Below are 25,022 nucleotides of genomic sequence, written 5' to 3'. Positions count from 1 at the left end.
GAATAGCTATCATTGTGTGCAAGGTGCGAGATGTGAGTGTGAGTGTTGGTAGATAGAGATTGTTGGTGGGTGAATGCTGGGGATGTGATGCTTTGGGCAGTGTGTACAGACTGTGATTCAGATGGTGGTATGTAGCATTTTTTGAAGCATTGACTCACCCTGACCACCCGAGTGGGGTTATTAAATTTCTTCCTACACTGTGTGTGGGTCCTGTGGATCACAGTGCTGCCCGAGACATGCTGGGCTACCTCACTCCACATGGTGTGGAACACTTGCGGCGATGGCCTCCTGCCACTTGCCGTGTAGAGCACCGCCCTCCGTCTTTCCACTGTGAACACCAACACTTCCAATGCATGGTCGCAGAATCTGTGGGCTCTCTCCCTGGGGCATGGATCTGCTATCATTATGGCTGCTTGAGTCGTCCGGCTCCTTCTCCTTGACCTGCTGCTGCTGGTTGAGACGGCTGCACAGCCAGCAATGATGAGAAGGAGGTTCTTCAGCATCAATGAACCTCCCCTTTAAGAAGTGGATAGAGCCTGTGGCAATGATGACTTGTGATATGACTGCATCTGATATTGGTCAGCACTTCAAGTTTAATGCCACTGAGCTAGGCCATTAGTGCTTGATTTAGCACTCCAATCCTTTCTTTGTGCAATGAGACTGAATTTTGCGTGCAGTCTGAAGCATTAGCACCTGCCGCTAATTTTCAAACTTATCAAAAGTTACCTCCCATTCCTGGGCTATAATGAATTTCTCCCCCTTTGTATTTCCAACATTTTTGTTTTTTATTTAAGAACTTAAGCAGTCCATATACAAATGAATATTATCAGTTCATAGGTGTTTATTGATTATTGAAGAAATTCCAGGGCATAAGATATTACATAGTCCATTGGTAGAATACACAAAGTAGAAACCTGCAGCTTACAATAGGGCAAAGAAGTCAATTTAGTGATTAATTGTTGGTAAATGTGACGACTCCAGACCATGCCACCCGCACCCGCCACCTCTGCCCCCTCCATTATCATCTGAAGGAACTGTAAGAAAAAGATCTTTGTAGGGATTAACCTGGCAGGAATTTATTGACTTCTTGTGAAAAGGCTAATTAGTACCATTGGCACTGTGAATATTGACAGGGAAAGAGAACTTCCTCTTTGGCTGATGCGCATGTGCGGGACTCCGATCTTGCTGCACATTGTGGTCACCAACCATGTGAGCCCTTCTCACTGTCGTTCACTAGTTCTCACATGCAGGCAGCAGAGAGAGTCTCTTCTCTCATAGTGCTGATGACAGGACAATTGGAGGAATTGAAAACCCGCATCTGCAATGCAATGAGGGAGGCAGTACATGAAGTGAGGAAGAACCTGGTAACTGGCAGTCTAGGAGATCAATGCCAGACATTAGGAGGAAAGTATTAGAGCTATTATCACTTCTGTTTGAGAAACAGTTACTGTTTCCATCGATGGCAATCTTACAAAGTAGCTTTGACTGCTCAGAACATAATAGACATGCGTCCCAGTCAAATCCATGTTCTAGAATTGTACTCCTGTGTGCACGCATTTAGCCAGAAGAAATTCTGAACAGTCTGCTGCTCAGACCACACTATGACTCCCTTGTGTAGTGCTGGTCACGGAGGCTCAAGGGGGCTACTGCTGTGCTGTGGCCAGTGCAGAGAAAAACCACAAGGAGTCAGCGCTTGCCGTTACTACAGCATAAAACTGACAGCGACTTCTGGCATCCGCACATGCACAGTTAAATGTGAAAATCCAGAGGTTGCTGTCAGTGATACCCTGCTCCTCCACAGGGTGTGCTGTTGCAATCTTCAGTGATGGAATCTGCACAGAAATCACTGTAATGGTGTGAACTAATTCTGGTGGCTAATTACCCACTAGTCTTGCACTAAAGACAGGTGAAAAAGTTAGGGATAGTGAAATCGGGAGTAACTGAATTTTTAACGGCATAATAAGTGATAATTACTGCTGAACAACCTCTCTGGGCCTGAAAAATTAATTTTGCAAATGTGGAGTATCATTCCCTCAGTCAAAAATTAATGTTGTAGATTTTTAAAAAGATCTGTTTTTAGTTTCTCTGTTTTTCTCTTTTATGTCTTTCCCTTAATCCCATGTGTATGTCCCAATCTTTATTCTGCTTCCTGTATAATGATTTAAATGTAATTTTATATTTCCTGTATTTTACCTCCTGCTTTGCAGTATGCGTGTCTCAGTGATGATTCTTCAATCTGATTGGTTGAAGAGCCACCCTGCTCACTGACCTGCTCACCAACATGACAGTTCCCCTGTAAAGGGTGCCATACTGGATCAGATGCCCAATTACTAGAAATCTCCACTGAGAAGCCCGTGAAAAGTCTCTGGGTAACTGTATGTGAAGTGAACGGCGCAAGCCGTTCCTTCGCCGCTCACGGCAAAATCTGGGCCACAGCTTCAAGTGTATGAATGATATCAAGAAATCATTCTTCACACAAAGAGGGATCAACACTTGATTCAAGGTAAGCCATATGGCTTTGCTCATGCATAGTTATCTTTTGAACTTTTTTTTGAATGAAGAAGGAGTAATGGAAGGAGGATGAGCAGCATTCATTGATACACATAAAGCAACTGGCAGAGCTGTAGGAGTGAAGAGGAGGCACTGTGCTGTTTGTGTTGCCTGTTATCTGCAGCAATTTTGTATATTTGCAGCACAATGTTGTCAATAGACGCAGCCTACAATTGGACCATGGACTAACAATTTCTCACTTACTTCTGATGTGAACTTCTGTTACTGGCAATAAAGTCTATGGGCCAGATTGTGCTCTCAAAATAATGGTGAGGCTAATGGTGCACGCCATTATTTATGCACAAATGGTACAGCAACTTCAGGTGAGGGACAGTTAAATGCGGAAATCCGAAAGTTGCTGTCTGAGTTGCTCTGTTCCACTGTTAGCTTTGTGAAAACGGCATCTCGCTGTCTGCTTCACCATTGGAAATGCATTGAATCACAGGAAGTTGTATTTGCACGGCAGATATGAACTAAACTCACCACACCAAGTTGAGTCTTGTCATTTCAAGTCTAAGTACCCTTTTAACAATGTGATAAGTGTTAATTACTACCAATCAACAATTCTGGCACTGAAAATTAAGTATTGTAAGTATGGAGTTTCATTCCTTAAGGTATTAACTGCTGTTGGAGATTTTAAAAATGTAACATTTTAAGTTATTTTTTACCTTTTTTCTTTCTGTCTTTTTTTTCTCTCTCTTAATCCAATCTTTCTTTCTTTTTCTTTCTGTACCTGCATTGACATTGGGAAGAGTTTTACAGGGGGTCAGCGGGCGCGATCGGTGGCGGGTCGGGTGGGAAAGTGTAATCGTTTGACGGGGCAGAACCCCACTGTCAACCCACTGCCATGCGCCTTTACCAAATGCCGGGTCTGTCAGTGCTGAGCAGACTCGACAGGCAGCAGTGGAGGAGGCAATTCAAGTCATTATGACCATGTTAACAGGGGAATAACAATTTTGAGCTCACCTTTAGAGTCATAGGGGGTGATTTTCATTCAGAAGTCGGGAAATTAGGCGGGACTACAGCTTTCGGGGTTGTAGTCCCGCCTCCATCGAGATGCGGCCAATCCATGTGATTTTAACTTGATTGACCTTGTTGAGCCCGCCCAGCGGGCTCAGCCGGCCAATTAAGGGCCACCCAGCAACAGGGGATGTCACAGACTGAAATTTCATCTGTCAAGATGTTTTGACAGATGAAATATCAGTGTTTCACAGCTGTTTGAAGCTGTCAAACACTGACGGTCTTACTTCTAACCTGAGTCCTTCTACACAGACTCAGTTAGAAATCTCACCGGCACAGAAAGCTGCAGGCTGTCATTTTGACAGTTCGCAGCCATTCTGCTTTCTGTGTCGGTTAGATGATGAACTCCCAAAACCTAGAGGAAGGAAGGCTGAAAAGGTAAGTACAGGTAATTTAAACTTCTTTACACACTTTAGACACACCAAACACACTTACCTTTGCACTCATGCACCCATCACTCACCTGAACACTGACATCTCGACCCCTCCAAGTCCTTCAACCCGACGGCCCGACTCCTCTAACTTGGCGTGGTTTGGAGCCGTCGGGAATCCCACACTTCAAGCTTTAAAATAGGGATTAGGCTAAAAACTGCCTGTTAACAGGCAGTTAATTGGCACTAATCTCTTCCCGCCACAGGTAGGCGGCTCCAAGTGCGGGCGGGTACCCGCCTCCTTTGAAACTTACATGGAGGCGGGTTGGGGGCGGGATGGTGTCGGGGCCCCCGAATTTGGGACTTTAACCCTCTGCCCGCCTCCAATCCTGACTCCACAGGTCAATGAAAATCGACACCATAGAGTCATCGGGCTCGATTTTCATTGAGCCGTGGAGTCGGGCTTGGAGGCGTGCAGGGGGTTAAAATGGCAAAAACTGACGAGCGGGACCGGGACCCCCCCTTACCTGGTTCCTGATTCCGAGCAACTTTAACTCGGGCGTGTCTGCTGGTCCCGACTCCGTCCCGCATCCAAAAGGCGGGACTGGTCTTTAAGGCCCTTAATTACTACTAAATGGCCTCTATAATCCTATTTTAACAGGCCCTTGCAACTTTAACCCTTTTAGCACGTAAAGCACGCCTGGTGTGAATCACGAATGTGAAACCTGGCGGGAGCACTATTGGATTGCTGACTATCAACTGCAGGTCAACCATTAAAGAGGAGATTTGATCACCAATCATTTGCAGGTGGAAGGACTTAGTGGTCTCAGGCCTGGGGCAACTTTTACAAGGCTTAACCACACCTGTGGAAGGTTGGAGCCTCACACCCATCTCCAGTGTGGCCTCCTGGGAAACCCCTCTCGCCACCGTCACTCAGCGCTTCCTCAATGGAGGCATATACCAGAAGCATGGGAGCCATTTATTTCCTTCCCATCTGGGCATTAGAGGAGCTCAAACACCAGCCACGGCAGCAGCAGAACCAGGAACAACAGCAGTACCAGCAACAGCAACAGCCAGGCTGCTGCTCACCCACCTGAGGCTGCACAGGCCAGAAGGGGTCAGCGCAGGAGATACCCCCCAAACAGGGTCTACAGACGCAGGGTCACCTATCTCAACATGTCTGAGCAGCACTGCCAAAGGCGGCTCTGACTTTCGCGAGAGGTAGTGACTGACACCTGCGCAATGCTGCAGCAAGAGCTGCTGCCCAGACGACCAGGTGGACAAGCAAATCCAGTGGCCGTCAGAGTCACCACCGCACTCAACTTTTTTGCCTCAGGCTCATTCCAAGGATCAGCAGCAGACATCAGCAGCATCTCCCAGGCGGCTGCACACACTTGCATCACGTAGGTAACCGATGCCCCCTTTGCCCTCACGCACAATCACATCCATTTCACCAAGGATCGAGCAAGTGTCACGGCGCGAGCAGTTGGATTAGCTCATCTGGCAGGCTTTCCAAGGGTGCAAGGCGTCGTTGACTGCACACATGTGGCCATTAGGGCACCCCATCACAATCCAGGTATTTTTGTCAACCGCAAGGGCTTCCACTCCCTCAACGTTCAGCTGGTGTGTGACCACAAGAAGCAGATTTTGCATGTTTGTGCCATGTACCCTGGCAGTTGCCATGACTCCTTCATACTGTGCCAGTTTAGTGTGCCTCCGCTATTCAGTCCACCAGACCAACTTAACGGATGGCTACTTGGAGACAAGGGCTATCCCCTGAGGATGTGGCTGATGACGCTGTTGAGGAGGCCAGCCAATGAAGCTGATGAGTGCTACAACTCCAGCCACATTTCCACCAGATCCATTACCGAACAAACCATCAGTTTGCTGAAGATGCGCTTCAGATGCCTGGAGAGATCAGGTGGAGCCCTGCAGTACTCAGCAGCCAGGGTCTCCAGAATCGTCGTGGTTTGCTGTGCACTTCACAACATGGCACAGTGTCGTGGCTAGCAGATTCCCGAGGGCCAAGCGGCTCCTCACATATCATCCTCGGATGAGGAGGAGGATGATGAGGAGGAGGAGGAGGACGAGGACGAGGACGATCATCCTGCAGAGGCCCATCAACCAGCGGCAGCATTACGTGAGAACATTGCTGCCTGGGATGCAAGGAACGCACTCATCCTGGCCAGATTTGCATAGCCGCCTAGTCAATCAAACACTTTTGCCTCGCAGCTTCTTACCTGAGCATCGACAATGGCCAAGACCCTGCGGATTCCTAGCTATTTGACCAGCATAATCATAATCATAATCAACTTTAATGTCATTGTTAGTGCACAAGTGCAGTACAGCGAAATGTAGGCTTGCGGCTCCCGAGAGTGTACATTTAGATGAAGACATTTAAACATTCAACATACATTTGGCTTGTAATACATTAACATAAACATAACCATAATAAAGTGCATTGGCAGATGTGCAGGCTTTAGAGTTTATTTGTGGAGTTCAGTAGGATGACAGCCCTGGGAAAGAAGCTGTTCCTAAATCTGGTCGTACGGGTGCGATTGCATCTGTAGCGTCTCCCAGATGGCAGGAGGGCGAACAGACTGTGGCTGGGGTGGGTAGGGTCTTTGATGATGGTCCGTGACCTCCGTAAACAGCGTTTCTGGTATATGTGCTCTATGGTCGGTAGCTGGGTGCCGGTAATGCGTTGGGCAGCTTTGACTACCCGCTGCAGGGCTTTCTGGTCATAGTAGCTACAGCTGCCATACCATACGGTGATACAGTTCGTCAGGATGCTCTCTATTGTGCAGCGGTAAAAGTTAGCGAGGATCAGGGGTGACAGGTTACATCCCTTCAGCCTCCTTAGGAAATATAGGCGTTGCTGGGCCTTCTTCACCAGAGAGGAGGTATTGAGGGATCAGGAGAGGCCTTCCGTGATGTGGACTCCGAGGAACTTAAAGCTGTCCACCCTTTCCAACACAGCCCCATTGATGTGGATGGGGGAGTGACTTCCGCCTTTAGACTTCCCGAAGTCCACAATGATTTCTTTGGTTTTCTTGATGTTAAGGGCCAGGTTGTTATCGGCACACCACTTTCAAGAGATGCTGGACCTCCTCCCTGTAGGCTGACTCATCGTTGTTGGTGATCTGGCCTACTACCGTGGTATCACCCGCAAACTTGATGATGGTGCTAAGCCCTCAATGTGAAAGTCCCATTTGTGAAATGATACCCGCCATAACTACAGCAGTAGCCATCAGATTTTTTATTAACATTATTAATCTGATGGCTTTTTCTAACAATACATCAAATTTGGTCCCCAATACAAATCAAGAGTTCGAGTCGTTTGCCAAGGCATGGGGTTTCACACATGTCACATCAAGCCCACATTACCCTCAAAGTAATGGCCTTGCTGAAAAAACTGTCCAGATTGCAAAAACACTCATGGACAAAGCCAAAGTGGACAAAAGAGACCCGTACATCAGTCTCCTTGAGTACCGCAACACTCCGGTTGACAACTTCAAGTACCAGCACAGCTGTTGATGAGCCGCAGACTTCGCTCAATCCTTCCAAGCACCAACCAGCAGCTGCAGCCAGAGGTCGTCGGCTGCAAGCAAGTGCATGCAAAACGTGTACAGAGATAGCAACACCAAAAGAGATACTATGACAGGTCAACTAGACTACTGCCGCCGCTGTACAATGGAGAATCCGTCAGAATCCAGGAACATGACTACTGGAAGCCAGCAGTCATCCAGCCAGCTGACACTGAGCGATCGTATCACGTCTACATCCCAGAAGGACAGGTGTACCGCCGCAATCGCAGGCACCTCCTGAACACCAAGGAACAACACCGCCATTCCGACGAGAGGATCAGTTCAACAGAGTGTAATGAACAGAGCAATACACAAAACATATCATACTTACCTGAACCTGAATTGTTGACCGATTCAGGAGCATGCTCAGTTCCATACCACACAAGGGCGGGATGAGAGGTCAAGCCTAGAGTTATCCTTGAGTTGTGAACTGTCAAAGGTTGTAGGCGGATCGCTGCCCTAAAAAAAACTGTACATCGTTATTGAAACGTTGAGATGTTTTCAGCGCTAGTTAAATGCTGAGTATATACTTATATGTTTATGCTACCGAGAACATTATGTAGAAGAAAGGTTTGCAAGTAATGCATAACATTTTTCTTTTAAAAGAAAGGGGATGTAACATTTGCATATAGAATTATCATTGGCCCGCAGGCATCTGTAAGGAATACCTATTATATTCACGTGATCACATGCTGAGTTGTCATTGGCCTGCAGGCATCTGTAAGGACTGCTATTGTTTTGAAAGACCCAGGCTAGGGGTCCTAACTGTTATATCCGTGTATCTTAATGTTGTGTCCTTCAATAATCAGACAAAGACTGCAGGGAACGATCAACAGGTGTTTACTGAATGAGGGTTCAAACTGCAACTGACTGTACAGATCACTACTCAGGGTTTATATACAGGTGTGGTCACTGCCGGTACTACAGGATACAGGAGCTGTAAAAAGTAGTTCTCCCCCTTAAAGGTACATACATTACAATTCCTCCCCTTTTAGATTAACAGTACCATAACACTCATTTAACAATTAAATATCAACTAATTACAATTAACACTTCTAACATGCAACATTAACTGAAAATAGTCTAATTATAAATTCAGTCTTTGGGGAGGCTTCCTGATTCTTTCTGGATAACGCCTTTCCCGAGTGTCTCACTCTTGGTGCGGAGGCGATTCTAACACCCTGTCGTCAGTTGATTCATCAGCTTCCAATGCTATTGTTTCTGAGGTAGATGCGACCTGTATGTCGGTTCCTCACCAGGTACGTATGGCCGAGACATGGGGTTGACTTGTTCCTGTGACTCTAGGATCTGGTCAGCATGGCATCTCACAATGTTCTCCCCAACATCCACTTGTACATTAGTGGCCCCTGCCATGTGCATATCGTTCCTGGTTGCCATTTCTCTGTTCGGTAGTTGCGGGCCAAGACTGGTTGCCCTACATTGAAGCTCCTTGTCGGCTTCTCATTGATGTGCTGGAATTGCTTACTCTCAACATCTCTTCGTACATTTGGTCTGAGCAAATCCAGACGAGATCTCAACCTTCGGTTAAAGAACATCATGGCCGGGGCCTGGTTGGTGACTGCATGTGTCGCATTTCTGTAGGCTAACAGGAAATTGTCCACCTTATGCTGCAGTGGAATGTCGTCATTGCACATGGCCTTTACTGCTTTTTTAAAGGTTTGTACGAACCTCTCAGCCAATCCATTTGTGGCTGGATGATACAGGGCAGATATGTAATGCCTTACCCCATTCCTTTTCATAAATCTTCGAAACTCTTCGGACACAAACTGTGGTCCGTTATCAGAGCAAATCTGCTCTTGCAAGCCGTTCCTGGCAAAAATGGTCCGTAGGACTGCAATAGTTTTCTCCGTGGTGGTGGAGGACATTTTGATCACCTCAGGCCATTTCGAGTGCGCATCCACGGCTATTAAAAACATTGAGTCCATGAATGGACCAGCAAAATCAATATGCACCCATTGCCATGGAGTAGAGGGCCACTCCCATGGGTGTAGAGGGGCATGTGGTGGTGCATTTTGGACCTTCTGGCATCCTGAGCAGCTCTTTGTCAGGTCCTCGATTTGCTGATCGATCCCCGGCCACCACACATAAGCCCTAGCAAGGCTTTTCATTTTTACCCCTCCCAGATGGCCTTCGTGAAGCTCATTGAGCACTCTCTCCCTTAACTTGGGTGGAATTACCACTCGGGATCCACACATCAAGGTCCCCTGGCATACTGACAGCTGTTCTCTTCTGGATGAGTCGCCATGTGTTGGCCATCCCTTCACCGTCAAATCATATACCCGAGGCAGTGTCAGGTCATTTCGGGTCTCCTTCTCTATATCCGCGTTAGTTACTGGCAAGCGTTCAATTATAGTCGAATAAAATATTTCGACAGTGTCCACTGCTGGTGCTTCCTCCGCCGTAGGCAGTGGCAGGCGTGATAGCCCATCAGCCTTTCCATGCTGTTTCGTGCCCTTATACTCTATTTCATATTGGTTCGCCCCTAGAAAAAGGGACCATCTTTGTAGCCATTGCGCAGTCATCACCGGAACGCCCTTCTTTGGATTAAAGATGGAGACAAGTGGTTGGTGGTCAGTCAGCAAGGTGAACTTCTGCCCGTGCAGATACTGGTTGAACTTTTTCACTCCCCACACTAGGCTGAGGGCTTCCCTGTCAATCTGGGTGTAGTGACCGAGACGCAAAGGCTACTGGCCTCTCCGAGCCGTCCGGGAATTTGTACGACAGCACCCCTCCAATACCATAGGGTGATGCATCACACGCCAACCGAATTGGTAGTGCTGGGTTCAAAAGAGCCAACACCTCTTTTGATGTGATCAATTCTTTGCACTTCTGGAAAGCTCGTTTACATTCATCATTCCACTTCCATGGTACCCCCATTTGCAGTAGGGTGTTCAGTGGGTGTAGTACTGTAGACAAATTTGGCAAGAACTTATGGTAGTAGTTCACCAGCCCGAGGAACGACCTCAGTTGTGACACATTTTCCGGGGCTGGAGCCTTGACTACTGCCTCAATCTTTTCAGGGGACTTATGTAACCCCTCTTCATCAATAACGTGGCCACAATACGAGATCTGCTTCTGAAAAAACTCGCATTTGTGGCGATTAGCTCGGAGCGCATATTCCTTCAATCTAGTGAGCACCTGCTCCAGGTTGGCGAGGTGATCACTGTCATTTTCGCCCGTGACCAGGATGTCGTCCAAATAACACTGGGTCCCTGGAATCCCTTGCAGGACTTGATCCATTGCCCTCTGCCAAATAGCCGGAGCTGATGCTACCCCGAACATCAGCCGGTTGTATTGGTAGAGACCTTTGAGTGTTGATCGTGAGGTACTGTTTCGAGGCTTCTTCTACCTCCATTTGCAGGTACACCTGGGCCAGATCAATCTTAGTGAAGCATTTCATCCAGATAGCGAGGCGAAAATGTCTTCAATCCGCGGAAGCGGATATTGTACCGTGTGAAGGACTGGGTTCACTGTCACCTTAAAGTCCCCACAGATGCGAACCACCTTTGGTTCCCCAGGCGTATTACTCAATGACCTCTTCATTACAGGAACGATGGGTGTAGCCCACTCGCTCCAGTCCACTTTGGACAGTACTCCAGAACACTCCAAACCTTCCAGCTCTGCTTCGACGGCTGGGCGGATCGCATAAGGCACCAGTCTGGCCTTAAAAAAAAAAATAAAAAAAAAACTTTGGGCTTGCATCTTCCTCTATTTTGATCGCTGCTGTTATGCCTTTTAGTGTTCGAGTCCCTCCTGGAACGCTTCTTGTGCGTCAGTTAGCATTTTTGACAGTCGTCCAGGTGTGACGTCGTCATCCTTTTTGGCATCTACAGTCAGTGCTTGTATGGAATGCCAATCTAGCTGTGTCTTCCGGATCCATTCATGTCCTAGTAGTGGTGGTCCTCCCTCTGGCAATACATATAGGTCCGTTTTTGGTGTTTCCTTGCCGTTATATATAACGTTCACCCTTATTTTTCCTTTGGGGTAGACTTTTTGCCCCGTGTACGTCTTCAAGACAATCTCTGTATCTCTCAAGGGTATATGTGAGAATAGCCGCTTGTAGTCCCTTCGGTTTATGACTATTAGGGCTGATCCTGTGTCCAATTCCATTTTCACTTGGACTCCGTCTATCTTGAGCGTGACCCAGATAGTTTGGTGATCCTCCATTTTGATTACATTATGTAGTTTCAGACAACCCAGCTCCTTGCTTCCGGAGTCTGTATCACTCTTCTGTTCGTCTGAACTACTCTCCGTCACCTTATGTACCTTTTTGTACTTCTCCTGTGGAGATTTCTTGCTGCTGGTTTCCTTTCCCGACCTGCAGACTCTTGCTATGTGTCCTACTTTTCCACACTGTCTGCACACTTGGTCCTTGAACCAACAATCTTTATGGTCGTGTGTTGTTCTGCCGCAGCGATAACACTTCACTGCTCCATAGGACATTTCATTGGTGCCATATTCTTGCGGTCTCCGTTGTATCTCTGCAGCGCCCCTTGCGGCTGCTTCATGTGATACTGCCATGCTGAAAGCCTTGTCCAGCCTAAGATCCTTTTCTGATAGAAGCCGTTTCTGGGTTCCTTCACTTTGAAGCCCACACAAAAACTTGTCCCTTAAAGTATCTGCTAGTCCCGTTCCAAACTGGCAGTGTTTCGATAGCTTGCGCAGTTCCGTTAAATACTCAGCATTACTTTCCTCTTTATGCTGGTTCCTTTTGTGAAACTTAAATCTTTCTGCTATCAGCAGCGGTGTGGGGTTTAAGTGGTCCCGTAGGATTGCCACTATGCTTTCAAAATCCTTTTCCACTGGCTTCTCTGGGGTTACTAGGTTTCGCAGTAAGCCATACGTTTTTGCACCCATGGAATTCAACAATACCCGTGCTTTCCTGGCATCTGGCACTTCATTCGCCTTGCAGTACACTTCTATGCGTTCTACATATGTCGCCGAATCTTCGACTTCAATGTCGAACGCTGTGACACTACCACTCTTCGGCATCCCTGGGTGTGGTTAGACTGGCTAAAAATGGCATCTCCCGCGCTCACCCTTCTTCTTCGCTGCGGCTCAAATGGCGTCTCCCGCGCTTTCCTTTCTTCCCCCCCGCGGACGCTGCTCAGCCCTTGAACACCGGCCACGCTCTGCATGTTTTCCTGCGCGTCTCTCTCATTGACGCCGCTCGGTCCTGAACCCCGGCTGCGTCCTGTGCACTTTACCCTCTCTCTTTGCTCCCGTCGTCGCTGCTCGGCCTTTTCCTGTGCCGTCGGTCGGCTCTAGCCACCGCTGTGCGGGAAGAGTCTGCGCCGTACCTGTTGCCAGCCCACCTCACTGGAGTCTCCGCCGGATGGTCGATGCCCGTGCCTCTGGAATCGGCCTTCCTCTGCAGAGTTGCAGGTAGGTTCGAATCGCCTCGTCGCCAATTTTAAACCCGTGAATCTTGATGTATGGTGTCCTTCAAGAAATAGACAGAGACTGCAGAGGAACAATCAACAGGTGTTTACTGGATGAGGGTTACTCTAAAACTAACAGTACAGATCCCTACTCAGGGTTTATATACAGGTGTGGTCACTGCCAATACTACAGTATACAGGAGCTGTAAAAAGTAGTTCTCCCCTTAAAGGTACATACACTACAACCCTCAGCAGTGCTCAGAACAGAATACTGGCTGGAGAGTGCAATGCGCTCCGGGATCTCCTGCAATACCTGCCTGGTCCTCCTCTTCTCTCTGGCGGTCACCCATTCCCTCTTTACCTGTATACTCTTAAGCTGCGGGATGACTACCTCTAGAAACGTGCTGTCCACTTAACTCTCAGCCTCCCGGATGCACCGCAGTGACTCCAGCCACTGCTCAAGCTCCGAAACCCGGAGCTCGAGTTGCTGTAACTGGTGACACTTCCCGCACATGTGGTCATCCAGGTTACGTGAAGCATCCAGGACTTCCCACATGGCACAGGATGTACACTCCACAGGACTGAGCTGCCCTGCCATGCCTCTATTTAATAGACTAACTAACCCAGCCGAAATAAACTTAAAAGTTAACAAAAACACTCCCCAGCTATTCACCAATCAGCTCTTTCCCTCTATTTAATAGGCTATTAACTAATTTAGCAGAAATAAACTTATAAACTTAAAAAAATACACTCACCAGCTACTCACCAATTAGCTCCTTCCCTTCTGCCAACATCACCTTTTTTACTCTGACGTCACTTTTTCAAAAACTGCCTCTGTTGAGTTGCTGCCACTCGGGACTGCTCCTTTTAATTGCTCGCTCTCGCTGTGCTCCCTCCAGGTCTGCTCCTTCTGGCTATAATTTACCAGCTCACCAATGGAGTCCACGCTGCTCAGGAATCATGTCTGTTAAACTGGGCGGGAGTTGAATGGCCATGGAATCATCTCATTACTTGACAGCTTGAAATATGCTATAAAAGCTCCCATCTCACAGCTGTTCACTTTCCAAGCTCAGAATCTGTCGCTTACTGCATTTGGAAGACAGATTGAGCTTTATGTAAGTTGCAAGTGTTTGGAGCAAACTCTCTACCCAGTGTTACCTCATTGGAACAACCTCTCTCACCATTGACAAATCACTTCTGTCATCTCAAGTTCACCTGCCATCTATTCCATTCAGCATAGGTACGGTTTATTCTATCTCACCTTGGTCCTCAGAATCTGACCACGATTAACCCCAACACCAGCTTCACCAGACACACCAGCAGCACCAACAACCACACCAACCTACTCCACAATCACCTGATGCTGCTCAGCACCCAAACACATTGCCCTGGACGCCAGGGATGGCCTCAACATGGCCAGATTTACTTCACTTGATGCTGCACATCCTGGCTGCCACATGATGCGCCAGGTTGGCACCACCCCACACCAACACCATAAAGCATCCCTACAATGCCCAAGCCATTTCTTTCACACTCATCAGCATTGAGGGGGTACCGTTATGTCTCACTATTCACTGCAACTCACTAAGCCACTTCTAAAGGTGCAAAGAAATCTGTCCAAGAACGTAAAGTGTTGAAAATAAAGGTTTCAATGTTTGACAGCACATTAACAGAAACTTCACATGAACATTGGCTAAAACACACAAGTGCATACCCTTGTGTGTTGTTAGTTGGTATGATTGGACTAGGATGAGTGTGAAGGGTGGCTAGTGAGATGGGGAAGTGATAATGTAGATAGAGAGGGATGGGTGGAGGTGCAAGGTAAGTTGGTGTGAGTAAGGATGGACAAGAGTAGGTTAGGGAAGGCAGAGTGATGGGGATGTGATGAGTGGCACAGCAGGATAAGGTTGAGTGTGGCTTTGCAGTAACGTTTCGTGATCTACTGAGATCATTGAAAGGTTTCTGCCACTGCAGCCTGGTCCACCTGATGACATCCCTGCTTGTGCCCTCCTGTGCAATATGCAACCAGGCTGCGTTTGTCTCCTGGGGAGGTCTCTTCCACCCATTGGAATGAAAGAGGACCTCCCTGTGTGCTGTGAATCCCTCTATAAGCAAATGGAATAAGTCATGGAGAGCCTGGGTGCAGCTGTGCATCTCTGTGCAGTGTTTGTCTGTGTTTGCAGCACCTCAATACTGTAGAACACTGACAGCACAAATGTCAAAGTAAATTTGCGGATGGTCCCTTTAAGGAAACTGGCTGATGACGTGTCTGTGGTAAACCACTGTTATTGTTGTTCACCGTTGTTGCACACTGTTGTACCTATGCATGCCTCAGCATGCATTTTATTAGCAAAAACAAAATGTCGACAACAAACGCTGAGCAGCAGGAGCTGCTGCGAGCCCTCAGACCAACATGCCTGGACCTAGACCCCCAAGAATCGGGTTCGGCTACCAAATTCAGGCATTGGCTGTGTTGCTTCGAGGCCTACCTGCAAGCCTCAACTGTGACCCTGGACGAAAACAAGCTGGAAATCCTGGCCTCAAAGGTGAGCCACCAAGTTTATACAATATTCCAGGACGCGATGACCTACGCGGCGGCTATCGATCTGCTAAAAGAGCAATACGCACGCCCGGTAAATACGGTCTATGCCAGGCACCTCTTAAGATCCCGCAGACAGCAGCCTGGGGAATCGGTGGAGGCCTTCCTACGGGCACTACGGATACTCGGCCGAGGCTGCGATTGCAAAGAAGTATCAGCCGCAGCACACGGAGGGACTGATCCGAGATGCTTTCGTTGCCGGTCTAAGGTCCGACTACTCCCGGCAGAGACTGTTGGAAAAGGGAGAAATGGACCCGAGAAAGGCAGTGTCCCTCTCGCTCGACGCGGCCCACAGGAATATGGACGCCTTCTCCCCTAACTGCTCCGCAACGTGGATGCCACAACCTTGGGTCATGGGACCGCCACCTTCAACTGCTGCTGCGATGTCCAAGGCACAGAAATGCTATTTTTGTGGCCAGGCAAAACACCTCAGAGCACGCTGCCCGGTGAGAAACGCTACCTGCTCCGGCTGCGGGAAGAAAGGACACTATGTCAGCGCCTGCAAAGGTAAAACCACTAACGCCAGCAGCGCCGCGTGCGAACCGTGGGGGCAGCCATCTTGTCCGCCATCTTGGGCTCCCCCAGCCGCGTGGGGATCGGGATCATGGGCGCTGCCATTTTGTCCGCCATCTTGGACGTCTCCAACTTCAACCACGGGGGACCCGGACTCAACCACCGCCTCATCTGACGACCACATCGACTCGCTCGACCATACGCTGGCCTCCGTGACGCTGGACCAATCTCTCCCTCATCAACTGTCCAGGTTCATGATGGACATTATGGTAAACGGCCGCGCCACTACCTGCCTTTTTGACAGCGGGAGCATGGAGAGCTTTATCCGCCCCGACACGGTGCGCAATTACTCTCTCCCGGTCCTGCCGACGCGCCATCGGATCTCTTTGGCTTCCAAAGCCCAGTCAGCGGACATCGTTGGCTACTGTGTAGTGACCCTTTCAGTACGGGGCACAGAATACAAAAATTTTAAACTTCTGGTCATGCCACATCTCTGCGCTGCCGTTCTACTGGGGTTGGATTTTCAGTGCCACCTTAAGAGTGTCACATTAGCGTACGACGGACCCCTCCCCCCACTCACAGTCTGCAGCCAGCAGCTTTTAAATCGCCCGCCGCGCACCATTTGCAGCCTCTCCACCCTTAAAGTCCCCCCCCCCCCCCCCCCCACCCCTTGTTCGCTAACCTCACCCGCGACTGTAAGCCCATCGCTACCAAAAGCAGGCGTTACAGTGCCGGGGATAGGAGCTTCATTAAATCCGATGTAGCGAGACTCCTGAAGGAAGGGATTATTGAAAGTAGCACCAGCCCATGGCGAGCACAAGTGGTGGTAGTGAAGACTGGCGAAAAACAGCGCCTAGTTATTGACTACAGCCAGACGATCAATCGCTACACCCAGCTAGATGCATACCCACTCCCCCGCATATCTGACATGGTCAATCAGATAGCACAATACCGGGTATTCGCGACGATTGATCTGAAGTCGGCATACCACCAGCTCCCCATCAGGGCTGAGGACCGCCAGTACACGGCTTTTGAAGCTGACGGTCGTCTCTACCACTTTCTCAGAGTTCCCTTCGGCGTCACCAACGGGGTTTCAGTCTTCCAAAGGGAGATGGACCGGATGGTTGACCAGAACGCGCTCCAGGCCACTTTCCCCTATCTAGACAACGTCACCATCTGCGGCCACGACCAGCAGGACCATGATAATCTAGAGAAATTCCTCCGTACGGCCCAGCGGCTGAACCTAACATACAACAAGGACAAGTGTATGTTTCGTACCATGCGCCTTGCCATTCTTGGCTGTGTAGTGGAGAACGGAGTCATTGGCCCCGGCCCCGACCCCGACAGGATGCGCCCCCTTATGGAGCTCCCCCTCCCCCACTGCTAAAAAGCACTGAAGAGATGCCTAGGGTTTTTCTCGTACTATGCTCAGTGGGTGCCCAACTATGCGGACAAAGCCAGACCCCTCATCAAGTCCACCTCCTTCCCCCTGACAGCAGAGGCCTGTGCAGCCTTCACTCTCATAAAAGGAGATATTGCAAGGGCCATGATGCACGCAGTGGATGAGTCCATCACTTTCCAAGTGGAAAGCGACGCATCCGACTTTGCCCTAGCTGCAACCCTTAACCAGGCGGGGAGACCCGTGGCCTTTTTCTCAAGGACCCTCCAGGGCCCCGAGATTTGACACTCCTCTGTCGAAAAGGAGGCCCAGGCCATTGTGGAAGCTGTGCGACATTGGAGGCATTACCTGGCCGGAAAACGATTTACCCTGCTCACTGACCAGCGTTCAGTAGCTTTTATGTTTAATAATAAGCAGAGGGGCAAAATCAAGAATGACAAGATCTTAAGGTGGAGAATCGAACTCTCCACCTACAATTACGATATCTTGTACCGGCCCGGGAAACTCAATGAGCCGCCAGATGCCCTATCACGTGGTACATGCGCCAACGCGCAGGTTGATAGACTGAAGACCCTCCACAATGACCTCTGCCACCCGGGGGTCACCAGGTTTTTTCACTTCATCAAATCCCGTAACCTGCCCTACTCCATCGAGGAGGTCAGGACCATGACCAGGAACTGCCAGATCTGTGCCGAGTGCAAACTGCATTTTTATAGGCCAGACAGAGCAAGCCTGATCAAAGCCACGCACCCCTTTGAACGGCTGAGCGTCGATTTTAAAGGGCCCCTCCCCTCCTCCGACCGCAATGTGTACTTCCTCAACATAATTGACGAGTACTCCCGTTTCCCGTTTGCCATCCCTTGCTCAGACATGACCAGTACCACGGTCATTAAATGTCTGAATGACACCTTCGCCTTGTTCGGTTTCCCGAGCTATATTCATAGCGACAGGGGCTCATCCTTTATGAGCGACGAACTTCGGCAGTACCTGCTCGCGAGAGGTATTGCTGCAAGCAGGACCACCAGCTACAACCCCCGGGGGAATGGCCAGGTGGAAAGGGAGAATGCGACGGTCTGGAAGGCAGTCCTTTTAAACTTGAAATCTAAGGGCCTTCCGACCTCTCGCTGGCAGGAAGTCCTCCCTGCGGCGCTCCATTCCATTCGGTCACTGCTCTGTACAGCCACCAATGCTACCCCTCACGAGAGAATGTTCTCCTTCCCCAGGAAGTCCACATCGGGGATCTCGTTACCGACATGGCTGACTTCTCCAGGACCCGTCCTACTGCGGAAGCACGTGAGGTCCCATAAGACGGACCCCCTGGTCGAGAGGGTGAGCCTCCTCCATGCCAACCCTCAGTATGCTTACGTAGTGTACCCGGACGGGCGGGAGGACACAGTCTCCATACGAGACCTCGCACCTTCGGGTGCTCCCGAAACACCTCCCTCGCCACCCACGCCTACCCCCAGTACGCTTACATAGCGTACCCGGACGGGCGGGAGGACACAGCCCCCACACGAGATCTCGCACCTTCGGGTGCCCCCGAAACACTACCATTGCCATCCATCACTACCCAGAACCCAACCCCGCTAGACGGCATGCCGCAGCCCCAGGACCCGTCATTGACCACCCAACCACTCAATGAGACGCCAGATTCAACGTTGGATGCTGCACCATCACCGCCACCACCACGACGATCAGGACGGCATACAAGGCCACCTGATAGACTTACTTACACGAACCTTTAGTACACTTCACCCCGCCGGACTCAATTTTAAACAAGGGGTGAATGTGGTAAACCACTGTTATTGTTGTTCACCGTTGTTGTTGTTGTTGCACACTGTTGTACCTATGCATGCCTCAGCATGTCTCTGCTGGCTCCGCCCCTGGCTCCACCCACAGGCCCAGGTATAAAGGTGATTGCTCTGCAGCCCCCTGCCTTCTTGGAACCCAGTCAACCACGAGAGGCATGCTCTGTTCTTTGCTAATAAAAGCCTTTTAGTTACTCTCCTAACTCTCTGTCTCTTATGAGTAATAGCGCATCAGTGTCATTAAGTGATGTCATCAGACCCGCTTCCTTTAATTGGCTGGGAAATGCGCTGGACATGCTTAACAAGCCAAATCAGGGGAAAGTCATGTCAGAGGCCAGGATGGAGCCTGCAGCGAGGCTGCGACCCGCCACCGATGCACCCAGGTAGGGGAAATCGCGGCCATTGAATTTACCCACTCTAATTTACACTTTTTTCTCAGTCCTTATGTTGTGTATTTCCCAATTTTTCAATCTGATTGGTTAAGGAGATAGACAGTTTGCCCTGTTCACTCAAGCCCCAGATGCCCTGTTTCCCTCGCTGTGCCGTTATCAGCTCGCACTTTTAACAACTTACTATGCAAAAAATAAAAGACCTATATGTACAAGGGCATGTCTAACTAGCGGCAGAGCCATTAACTGCCCTGCCACAGCAAAATCTGGGTCATGTGTATTGCTGCCAGACTTGGTAATGTGCAGCTTTGTAACAAAGTGGTTTGCCAGCCGTTAACTTAAGATGCCACAATATAGGAAACAGAACTTTTATTTGATTAATGCTGCATTACTCAGTTGTATTGCGAGTGGAGTCTGCTGAAACAGGTCTAATTATGTGTATTGTCAAATTTAGTTCCAGCATGGCATGTGGCCTGCTGTACTGATTGATTACTTGCTATTTTGTCTCACAGTAGATGCCTTTGTTTTGTCTAACTGCACTCAGCAATCCGTTTGAACTTTACAATCAAGAAAGCTATGTATTGCTCTGAGAGTTGGGTTGTGAGGCTCTGAGGGCTACAGTTACAACAGCAATGCATAAAAAAATGATGTGCATTACCACAGTTGGGGAGATTTTCCTGGGCCTGCGCCCAGGCAAGTTTCTGTAAAGGAACTGATCTGATTTTCCTTTAATTTAAATCAATGGGAGGAAAATGGAGCAGGTTTCTTCATAGGCAAGCGCTCATGACTTTCCAATATTTTCTATAGCCAGGTGATCCAGTGTGCCTAGGTGCAGATCCAGGAAAATCTCCCCACATATCCAAAAGTTTAGTCTAAAGTTGTGAAAAACAATTGCTCTGGAAATTTGTTAGCTTAGAGTGATGTTCCTTCATATCTTATTTTCGGTTTTTGTTTTCGCTGTTCAATTAGTCCTTCAACTTGGAGGGTTCAAGTACTGCAGGATGGGAAGTTTTCAAGATTGCATTATGTAGATCCGCGGTCACTTGATGAGGCATCATTGTAATTTCTGAAGTTAGTCTTGCAAGTTACATTCTCCTCTTGCCCCCCGCACCACTCCCAAAAGTGATTGTCTTTGCTATCCCAAAGTACCACATTTATGCATACAACTAAACTTGCTTTTTTACCAGCTTACACCTATGTCCCCTGTCCTACAGTTATGGTATAACTTAAAAAATAATGCTCCGGATTAACCTTTTTATTATTCCACTAGCTGGAGTGCCCAGCGGTGCCAAGGGAACTCAAGAACCCTGTGCCATGTTTATAAAACTGATTATGAGACTGTTGGGATTGAAGAACTCTTCCTAAGCACCCAGGAGGTAGTTCTTTAACTTTGGTTTTTGTTAATGGAGAACAAATAATTTTCATATATATAAATGAGTCTGTCTGTCTCTGTGTGGGAAGGGGAGAGAGAGAGAGAGAGAAAGAGATGGGGGGAAGGAGAGAGAGAGATGGGGGGAAGGAGAGAGAGAGAGATGGGGGGAAGGAGAGAGAGAGATGGGGGAAGGAGAGAGAGAGGGATGAAGAGTACAGACCCTGAATTCCTAAAAGCTATAAAAGACATTGATATAATTGTGTTAACAGAAACATGGTGCCAAAAGGACGTGCCCACCCACTGTCCTCCAATGTACTATGAAATCATTGTGCCGTCAGTAAAGAACACTAAGACACGCAAGGGCAGAACCTCCGGGGGAATCTTGGTGTGGTATAAAGGAGAACTGGACAAACACATCTCACCGATAAAACAGGGGAAATCACATGTATGGCTAAAATTAGATAAAAATATAGGAATAGCAAAAAAAGATGTCTACTTATGTGCGATCTACATACCTCCAATAGAATCGCCATATTTTGAAGAGTTATTTGATACTCTCCACATGGAAATCAGCCATTTCCAGGCCCAAGGTAAGGTGCTACTATGTGGGGACCTAAATGCAAGGACCGGATGTGAACCTGACTTTATAGACCCATAGGGCAACAACCATGTGTTTGGCCAGACCCCTTTATATGTCACACCAGCCATCGCAAATCGGAACAACCTTGACTGTGAAATAAATAAAAGCGGTAGGGAGGTAGTGCAACTCTGCCGAGCCTTAGGCCTGTACATAGTTAACGGTAGGTTCAGAGGGGACTCCTTAGGGAGACTCACATATTCCTCAACTCTTGGGTCTAGTGTGGTGGATTATACAATCACTGACCTGGACCCCTGCGATATCAACGCATTCACTGTCAGGCAGCAATCCCCCCTCTCAGACCATAACCAAATAAATGTGTACCTTAAACTTTCTGCCCAAACTACAGACACAAAAAAGGAACCCAGTAAGCTCCATAAAATAAACCAGACATACAGATGGGCCCCAGACAGTGGAGATAAATTCATCACAGCACTAAATTCACCTGATCTCACAAGTAAAATATCAAAATTTAAAGAAAATCTATATGAGATCACCAGAGATGGTGTAAACATGGCCATAGATGATATAAATATGATCTTCCATGAGGCAGCTGTAAAAGCCGACCTTGTGAAACAGAAGAGGAAACGTTACAAAAGACAAAATAAAAATGAGAAATGGTTTGACCACGAATGCAAAAATGCCAGAAAAGACCTGAGAAAAATATCAAACCAAAAGCATCGCCAACCAAACAATCCATACCTACGTATTAGATACAATGAGACCCTCAAAAGATATAAACACACCATTAGGAAAAAAACACAAAATTATACCCACAAAATACTCGAAGAAATTGAAAACTCCATTAATCTAAATCAATTCTGGGATATGTGGAGTAACCTGAGTACAACACAATTGCAAGCATTACCAATCCAAGATGGCGACATCTGGAGAACACATTTTGAAAACCTCTACAAAGACATCCCAATAAACGAAACAAACCCAAGTCAACATCATATCACAGAAAAACTCCACACATTAGAAGCAACAATTAAAGACAACCAAAACCCTCTAGACTCCCCAATCACATGGAAAGAACTAGCCACAAAAACAAAATCTCTCCACCTAAAGAAAGCCTGTGGTCCAGACAACATCAAAAATGAAATGCTCAAGTTCAGCAATATGGAGATGCAGGGTGCTGTACTCAAGTTATTCAACATCATGTTACGTTCAGGCTGTTTTCCCGATATCTGGTGCCAAGGACTCATCTCTCCCATATATAAAAGTGGAAACAAATCAGACCCAAATAACTACCGCGGCATCTGTGTCAACAGTTGTCTAGGGAAGTTATTCTGCAGTATTCTAAATAGTAGATTACTGTATTTTCTTAACAAACATAATATCCTTAGAAAAAATCAAATAGGCTTTCTTCCAAAACACCGCACCACCGACCATATCTATACCCTTCACACTCTCATTGAAAAACATATACACCAAACAAAAAATGGGAAAATATTCGCTTGTTTCATTGACTTCAAGAAAGCCTTTGACTCTATCTGGCATGAAGGGCTCTATTATAAACTTCTTCAGTGTGGAATAGGGGGCAAAGTCTATGACCTTATTAAATCGATGTATCTGAAAAATAAATGCGGTGTCAAAATTGGAGACAAACGCACCGGTTTCTTCACCCAGAGAAGAGGCGTCCGGCAGGGCTGCAATTTGAGCCCGACCCTGTTCAACATATACATAAATGAATTAGCAGACATGCTGGAGAAAAGCGAGTCACCGGGTCTCTGTCTCCTGGATGGAGAAGTGAAATCCCTGTTCTATGCGGACGACCTGGTTCTGCTGTCTCCCACAGAACAGGGATTACAGCAACAACTAGACCTACTCGACAAATAGGGCCCAATTTTGGCAGTATCAGTAAATCTAAAGAAAACCAACATCATGATTTTTCAAAAAAGGCCCAGGTGTCAGGAAAACAAATACCAGTTTACTCTCCGTGATACCATCATAGGACACACTATGAGCTACACTTACCTTGGTCTAACCATTACAGCATCAGGGAGCTTCAGCATAGCAGTGAATGCACTAAAAGAAAAAGCCCGAAGAGCCCTATATGCAATAAAAAGAAAATTCTACAACATCCAAATCCCAATCAAAATCTGGCTCAAAATATTTGACAGCATAATCCTGCCCATTGCGCTGTACGGTAGTGAAGTATGGGGCCCGCTCAATCACCATAGCTACACTAAATGGGAAAAACACACAATAGAAGCCCTACATGCAGAATTTTGCCGAAGCATTCTTCGCACCCAAAGGAAAACACCAACAAATGCATGCAGAGCCGAACTAGGCAGATACCCACTGATAATAAACATCCACAAACGAGCACTAAACTTCCTAAATCACCTCAAATCTAGCTCCCCAGACACCCTTCATTTTAAAGCCTTCCAGACCCAAGAGCTAAACCCAGAAAAGAGTCCCCTGAGTCAGCTGCTACTGAAACTAAGTACTCCTACTCAGCCGGACCCTGACCAGTCCCAGACCAACACTGCCGTCCAAACACCAATCCGAGTGAACCAAATCATTAAACAATGCAAAGAAACCTACCTGGAACATTGGAACAATGTAACCAAAAGCCAAAGCAGATTAGAATGTTACCGGGCCCTAAAAAGAGAATATAAACTGGCAGACTATCTCTCGACCATCAGAGACACAAAACCGAGACAGACCCTCACCAGGTACAGACTAAGTGACCACCAACTGGCAATTGAAAAAGGAAGATACAAGAAATCCTGGCAGCCTAGAGAGAATAGAATATGTGATCAATGTCTGGCCGGCGAGGTTGAGACAGAGATGCATTTCCTCCTAAAATGCGAAAAATTCAACACAACAAGAAACATATTATTTGACTAGATTTCAAAGAATTGGATGACCTGTCAAAATTAAGATTAGTCCTGGGAAAAGGAGACAGACCATACCTTGGTGCCAAATATGTAACAACATGTCACAACCTGAGGACTGTTTAAAATTAATACTGAATGTACCCAACGATGTTCAACGACTTTAAATTAATACTGTTTAAACTAATATTGTATGTACCCAACGAAGGTCAAAATTGTTTGACACCTACAGAATGTTGGAAAACTGTACTTTTTGTTATGTAAGCTTTGGCAATATGGTTCCCTGTAAACTTTCATGCCAATAAAGCATTTGAATTGAATTGAATTGAATTGAATTGAGAGAGAGAGGGGGGAAAGAGAGAGAGAGAGAGAGAGAGGGGGAAGGAGAGAGAGAGGGGGGGGAAAGAGAGAGAGAGGGGGAAGGAGAGAGAGAGGGGGGAAGGAGAGAGAGAGGGGGAAGGAGAGAGAGAGGGAGGGGGAAGGAGAGAGAGAGGGGGGAAGGAGAGAGAGAGAGGGGGAAGGAGAGAGAG

At 47.7% G+C, this 25,022-nt stretch overlaps 1 long non-coding RNA gene across 1 annotated transcript in view; it reads left to right on the top strand.

Moving 5' to 3' along the window:
• The window catches only part of LOC147115804 (uncharacterized), a 73,846-nt gene that overhangs the window by 38,503 nt on the left and 10,321 nt on the right, over positions 1 to 25,022 (top strand). The window contains exon 2 of the long non-coding RNA XR_015078590.1: positions 20,908 to 21,013. This is a non-coding gene — a long non-coding RNA (uncharacterized LOC147115804). The remainder of the gene's footprint in view (positions 1 to 20,907; positions 21,014 to 25,022) is intronic.

The sequence above is a fragment of the Somniosus microcephalus genome, chromosome 6, assembly GCF_052327205.1.
Source record: "Somniosus microcephalus isolate GS21.2 chromosome 6, FLI_Smic_1.0, whole genome shotgun sequence".
In the NCBI taxonomy this organism is placed as follows: domain Eukaryota; kingdom Metazoa; phylum Chordata; class Chondrichthyes; order Squaliformes; family Somniosidae; genus Somniosus; species Somniosus microcephalus.
Note: the sequence above shows the minus strand (reverse complement) of the source record. Positions and strands in the feature narration are given on the sequence as shown.